The following is a 7,500-nucleotide window of genomic DNA, read 5'->3' as shown; positions in this document are numbered from 1 at the left end:
CCCTTAACCTAACTCAATTTGCCCCTTAACCTAACTCAATTTGCCCCTTAACCTAACTCAATTTGCCCCTTAACCTAACTCAATTTGCCCCTTAACCTAACTCAATTTGCCCCTTAACCTAACTCAATTTGCCCCTTAACCTAACTCAATTTGCCCCTTAACCTAACTCAATTTGCCCCTTAACCTAACTCAATTTGCCCCTTAACCTAACTCAATTTGCCCCTTAACCTAACTCAATTTGCCCCTTAACCTAACTCAATTTGCCCCTTAACCTAACTCAATTTGCCCCTTAACCTAACTCAAGTTGCCCCTTAACCTAACTCAAGTTGCCCCTTAACCTAACTCAAGTTGCCCCTTAACCTAACTCAAGTTGCCCCTTAACCTAACTCAAGTTGCCCCTTAACCTAACTCAAGTTGCCCCTTAACCTAACTCAAGTTGCCCCTTAACCTAACTCAAGTTGCCCCTTAACCTAACTCAAGTTGCCCCTTAACCTAACTCAAGTTGCCCCTTAACCTAACTCAAGTTGCCCCTTAACCTAACTCAAGTTGTCCCTTAACCTAACTCAAGTTGTCCCTTAACCTAACTCAAGTTGTCCCTTAACCTAACTCAAGTTGTCCCTTAACCTAACTCAAGTTGTCCCTTAACCTAACTCAAGTTGTCCCTTAACCTAACTCAAGTTGTCCCTTAACCTAACTCAAGTTGTCCCTTAACCTAACTCAAGTTGTCCCTTAACCTAACTCAATTTGCCCCTTAACCTAACTCAAGTTGCCCCTTAACCTAACTCAAGTTGCCCCTTAACCTAACTCAAGTTGCCCCTTAACCTAACTCAAGTTGCCCCTTAACCTAACCCACGTTGTCCCTTAACCTAACCCACGTTGTCCCTTAACCTAACCCACGTTGTCCCTTAACCTAACCCACGTTGTCCCTTAACCTAACCCACGTTGTCCCTTAACCTAACCCACGTTGTCCCTTAACCTAACCCACGTTGTCCCTTAACCTAACCCACGTTGTCCCTTAACCTAACCCACGTTGTCCCTTAACCTAACCCACGTTGTCCCTTAACCTAACCCACGTTGTCCCTTAACCTAACCCACGTTGTCCCTTAACCTAACCCACGTTGTCCCTTAACCTAACCCACGTTGTCCCTTAACCTAACCCACGTTGTCCCTTAACCTAACCCACGTTGTCCCTTAACCTAACCCACGTTGTCCCTTTGCCTAACATAGTTCACTGCTCGGAATCTCTGGTGTCGTTGTTATCCTCATGTAGATGTCTTGCGAGTGTTGCTTACTTTCCACATATTCCCGCTATCCACTGTCAATTGTACTGCAATAGGACTATATCGGCCCCCCCCCCCCTCCCTCTGTCCCTCTCTTTGTGTCTCTGTCCTCTCAAGCTGGTCGGTCTGGCGTTTGAGTGTTAAATGAGCCTCGCAGCTGTTCAGTTGCATTCAGATGTCGACGCCCTCAGTGTACGTCGTGGTATGGTCTGTGTCCATTGTCCGCTGATGTCGTACGCGTAACCCACACGCTGTACCGATCATCGGTCGTTACGTACAGAGTGAAGTAGTGTGATACGTGTGACCGTACGCTGGCTGTGCCCAACGGTGTCGAATCTCAATTTCCATATGTTGTGCTCGATGCTACTTGTCTCGTCTCCCAATAACAGCTAGGTTGCACTGTGGTACGCCGTAGAGGCGTGTGGGAGGAACGTACGAACGCATTGTATGTCACCCTGGGTCGCTGGGTGTGGTGGTGCGGTGAGTCAGGTCAGGTCAGGTCAGGTCAGGTCAGCGTGAGCCGTCTGATGTAGTGACGCGTGTATTCCGACTTTGTCGTATTGCCTCACACAAAGTGCTACCCTGGTGGACCGCGTTCCATATCTGGGACATGCCGCAGATGCCGGTTGACAGTGGATCGCGGAAGGGACATCGCATACGTGCGCGGGCCACCTTCCACGTGTTCTCTTCTGCACATGTCGCAGTGTGTATGTGGTCTGATGTAGCGTGTCGTGACACATGACATCCTGGCATGCAAGAATTGTTGAATTCGCAAATGTAGGTGGACATCTACGTTTACTGCCCAAGATACGCAAATGAACTGGAAATCCGTTGTTGAGCGGTTGTTCACGCTGGAGGTGAATCTGTAATGGCGACGATCGGTACAGCTATTAACCGGTTGTTTCAGCGGTACCCGCCACATCCACACACGTGACTAGGCCCATGTGGGTATGAAGCGATACGCGGCGGTGGCTTGGTGGGACTGTTCCCGGCCGGTGAAGGGGGGCCGCCCGGCGTGTTGGCCGCGCGCTGCGTGGGCGCACGCGCAACAGCCGGCTGGTGGGGGGCGCCGAGTGGCAGGAGCGCCAGCAGACGGGCCCGGCAGGCGGCGCAGCTACGCTGCGGCGCACCCTGCACGCGGCGCCTGGCGGCCAAAGTTGGTTCAGCCGAGCCCGGTGCGAAGCGCGGTGGACATCTGCAGTGTGCTGGTCTGATTGAGGACTGTGTGCGTTGAGGATGCGCCGCCGCCTGGCACTCGGCGCCGCGACGCCGTCTGCTGCTCGGTCGCCCCAGCGGTTCTCGCAGGTGGTTTGTATCGCAGTTGTGCGGACGTGTTGGCGCGTGCGCTGTGCTGGGAGAGTTCGCTTCTGCACCCAAGTGGGGCTTTGCCCTTGTGTGGCGCTGGCGTTGGAGCTGCCGGTCACCATAGGTGGCGCGTGTTGTCTCCCGCCGGCAATGCCACGACAGCACGCTCCCGGGCCTCTGTCGGCAGCGGCAAGCTCAGTTGGGAGCAAGGGTGTTTGCACTAAAACCGTCTACTCGCCTAACTCCGGGTGATTGCGCCTCTCTCGAAACCGACCAAGTACCTAGGACGGCGCTGCGCGCCGCCGGGACCTGAGAGGGTTTCGAGGTGTATCGTGCAGGGGAGCTCGGCCTCCTCCTGTTTGCAGAATAATTGAGCGGACGCTTGCGTGTTCGCGCGGGCCCCCGGGACACACTCCCGGGCGGCCGGCTGCTCAGCTCTAGTTGACGCAGCTCCCTGGTTGATCCTGCCAGTAGTCATATGCTTGTCTCAAAGATTAAGCCATGCATGTCTCAGTACAAGCCGCATTAAGGTGAAACCGCGAATGGCTCATTAAATCAGTTATGGTTCCTTAGATCGTACCCACGTTACTTGGATAACTGTGGTAATTCTAGAGCTAATACATGCAAACAGAGTCCCGGTCTGGCGTGAGGTCGGTCGCTCGACGGCGCGTTCGGCGCGGGCCCGCCCGTAGCCGGCGCGCCGTAAGGCACGGAGGCTCGCACTGGGGCGTATCGCTTCCAGACGGGCGTGCCGCGGCAGTCCTCACAGGGGAAGTGACGCGTCTCTTACAGCCTCTCCTTCCCAAGTGGCTCTTTCCGCCTTCCCGTGGTGCCAGACGTTAAGCTTGGCTTTTGCCTTGCGACAAAAGGGAGAGCTGCGACCCAACCCGATGCGAAAGCGAAGGGTGCATGGCACAGGGGGAGCTGTGTCGAGGGACCATACATCAGTCCCTTCTTTTCGCAGGGCACAGAACAACAGGTGCTCTGCATGCCGGCGATCTCGTTTGTCGACGTGGGATCGCGGCGCGTGTCGGCAAGGGTGCTTCGCCGCGCCCCTGGGTATCCGGGGCGTGTTCTGCCAAACCCAGGTGGTGGTAACATCGCCTGGGCCAGGTTAGATGGGTCCAGACCGCCGAACGCCTGGGGGACCGGCCCGCCACCTGAGTAGGAGTGGGTCCCTGGCCGAGAGGTGGAAACTCGGGCAAGTAGGCGGCGAAGGGCGAGAGGTGCATCCGCCTCTCCGGAGTGCGGGGTGCAGTTGCCGGGGTGCGTCGCGTGAAATCGCCGATGACGAAGTCACCGAGGGGGACCAGTGCGCTGGAAACGGCGCGCTGAACCCAGCAGCTCTGGAGTGCTCTTGACCTAGGGGCGAGGTCGGTGAGCGAGCTGCAGAAGTCCCCCCCCATGCCAGAGGAGCCGGTCCGGGGCAAGAGACGGGCTCCCACCCCTTTTTTATCACTCGTCATCATGGCTACACCAGAAACGAGTGATTCGAGTGCGCCAACGCGAGCTTCCGTGATGTCTGAACCCGCTCCTCAGGACGAGTCGGGACAGGCAACTGAGGAAAACGTTCTACAAAGACACACGAGAATATCATTGCTCCTCGAGCAACATATTAAAAATGGTAAAATTAGTCAAGCGGCTCTGACTATAATTAAAAATGAACTGGCGGCGTGGGCTATCGCAAACGCCAAGCTTGAGGGCCGAGTGGAAGAACTGACAAAAGAAAATGAGAGACTAAGGAAACAACCCGGAAAGACCTGGGCGGCGGTGGTCGCACAAGCGCCACCAAAACCGCAGACTACAAAGGATACCATTGCAAAAGTTACTAAAAGATCTGACACAACGGTATTCCTAAGAACCCTACCAGGTCAAGACACTAGCGTTAAAAGAATACAGGAATTGCTTACGACAACTATCAATCCAGCTAAAGACAAAATTAAAATAAATAAGGTAAAACCCAGCAGAAACTCTGTCATCGTTGAAGTAGCTTCAGAAGAAGACAAAGAGAAACTGTTAAATAATGCAAAACTAAACTCGGTGGTCAAATGCGAGCCACCGAGGAAAAGAAACCCATTGGTCATCTTGTATGATGTACCAACAGTCATGACGAATGAAGAACTGCAAAAATCTATAAAGGCTCAGAATTTTGATGATATGACAGAAGAAGAATTTAAAGCAAACTTCAATTTGAGATTCAAAACCGGGCCTCGGGACCGTGATGTGGTCCATCACGTTGCCGAGGTCTCCGCTCACATGTGGAAAAGAATTACAGCAATGGGCAGACTATATGTTGGCTTTCACGCCATTAACACACGCGACTTTCTGGTCGTACCGCGTTGCCACAATTGTGGAGATCTCGACCACGTTTTGAGGCACTGTACCAGGGGGTCGGCCTGCTCGAAATGTGGCGAGGATGGCCACGTCAGGAAGGACTGTAGGGCGGCGGCGGTTTGTATCCCCTGCAAGAGACGGGGTAAAAAGCCCTGTGGTACCACGGGACGTAGCTGCCCCACCTACAGACTTCTGGAACAAAGGCTTATTTCAAGAATAGACTATGGCTGATCAAACCAAAGCCAACAGGATGCCCAAAAGGAAATCCCCTAGCAAAAGGAGGAGGGATGCCCTGAGGGCGAGTGCTTTCAAGCTTTTCTTGAGGTTGCACATGGGCACCACAACCAGAACCGTAGATAAAAGCACTCAAACCGACTCTACCACTACGGATAGAGGGACACAAACGAGGCCTCTGGCAGTCACGCTCCCCTCCTCCCCAAGCAGGGAAACAAGGCCGACAAAAGACCTACGGCAACGGCATCCTGTACCAGAGATGGTGGCAGTCTCAGCAGAATTAAATATAACAACAAAACAACCAGTTCAAGAAAATAAAATAACGAGTTCAAGTGAACCAGATGCAATAAAAGATCCTGTAGTGAGACTGCCACCTGTCGATCCAGTCAGAGTCTATCCAAACCTGGAACTCACCATGCAACTGGCGAGGCTGGAGCAGCCGACTACCCTGACCACTGCCTTGAGACATGTGGTTCGGGTGGGACATGAATATGGACAGAGAGTCACCTTCTCGGTAATGGAGGCTGTGGACAGAATTCAACTCAAGTCAGTGAATCTCCCCACTGACTTCGGAGCCCTGCGTGACCTACTAAAGAAAGTCTTTGACAGACGTGGAGAAAAATTCGACCTGAATGAAATTTATCGACAAGCTGTTCTGGCAAATGGACGTATTACATTCGACTGGAACAAAACATGGCCTCATGACAGGATTCACACATACACTCCATAGACAACTACATGACGGAAATCACCATTGGCCAACTAAACACCCATAACAGCAGACTTGTCATGCAGGAGTTGCGAAGGGAAGTGGAGGAGAGGAGACTGGATGTGGTCTGCCTGCAGGAGCCGTACTCCCTAAACGGGAAGATTGCTTTCACAGCTGCGACCTGGCAAGTCGTCTGCAGAGGTGAAGACCCAAAAGCGGCAATTATTATCACTAACAAACTGATAAGGGCTACAGTTCTAACGCAGTTCACAACCAGCCACTGCAACGTCGTGGAGCTACAATCTGCAGCAGGAGCTATTATTATGATCAACACATACTTTCAATATGGTGATGATATTGAAAGACATCTAGCTCATCTCACCACAGCTATCACGGCGTTGCGGGGGCGGAAAACATTTGTGACTGCCGATATGAATGCCAAATCCCCCTTATGGTACAGCGGCACCAGGGATCCCAATGGAGAGAAGGCAGAAGAAGCCATCATGGCCTTGCAGCTTGTAGTGGCTAACAAGCCAGGCAACCCTCCGACCTATGCGGCGGGAGGGGGCCAAGGCACAAACATCGACGTGACCCTGGCTACGCCAAACGCAGCATACCTAATCCAGCAATGGAAAGTAGTTGAGAATGCCACTACAAGTGACCACAATCTTATTACTTTCAACATAGGAGATGGCGAGAGCCGCTGGGCCAAGGGGTGGGAAATACAATACAATTACAATAGAGCCGACTGGGAGAGACTTGCTGGGGAGTGCGACATTCCTCCGATATCAGAAGGTGACGACCACAGACACTTTGACGTTGACAACAGAGCCGAAGAACTGGTCTCAGTAATAACTCGAGCAGTCAAGGCAGCCGTACCTACTAGGAGGAGGGCCATGGCGGCCTCTCCATCACCATGGTCTGCTGAACTAGAGGAGATGCGCCGGTCGGTCAGAAGGCTCAGGAGGCACTACCAGCGCAGTGTCGTCTGGCAAGAAAGACAAAGGTGGCTGCAGCTTTACCGGGAAGCCAAAGATAACTTCCAAAAACAGCTACGGGAAGTTAGAACAAAAAGTTGGGAACACTTTGTTCTGAACCAACTAGCATTAGACCCATGGGGAGTTCCCTACAGGCTTGTCCGGGAAAAGATCCGTTCTCCGATGGAGCTTTCAACCGTCAGGCATGGGGACCGGATGACGGGGTCTTGGCAGGAAACTGCTGAGGTCCTTCTCCACTCCCTGTTGCCTGATGATACAGCGGATGAGACAGATGAACAACGGCAGCTGCGGGAGAATAACAACAATGCGTATGAAAATGATATGGCAGTCTACCCATTCTCAGAAGAAGAGGTAGCTGGCCACATAAATTCCCTGAAGAGAGGAAAAGCTCCTGGGCCAGACGGTATTGTGGCGGAAGTGGTGCAATTCCTGGCCCCCCAGATAGTCGCCCCTCTAACTTATTTATATAACGAATGCCTCAAGCAGAAAAAGTTCCCTCGTATATGGAAGAGGGCAAACGTGGTAATTATAAAGAAAGGGGCTGACAAAGACCCAGCAGAAACCAAATCTTATAGACCTATCTGCCTGCTTGATCTGCTTGGGAAGATTCTGGAGAGACTTCTGGCTGATAGACTGGCGG

Source organism: Schistocerca gregaria, unplaced genomic scaffold (genome assembly GCF_023897955.1).
Source record: "Schistocerca gregaria isolate iqSchGreg1 unplaced genomic scaffold, iqSchGreg1.2 ptg001059l, whole genome shotgun sequence".
Classification (NCBI taxonomy): Eukaryota; Metazoa; Arthropoda; class Insecta; order Orthoptera; family Acrididae; genus Schistocerca; species Schistocerca gregaria.
Note: the sequence above shows the minus strand (reverse complement) of the source record.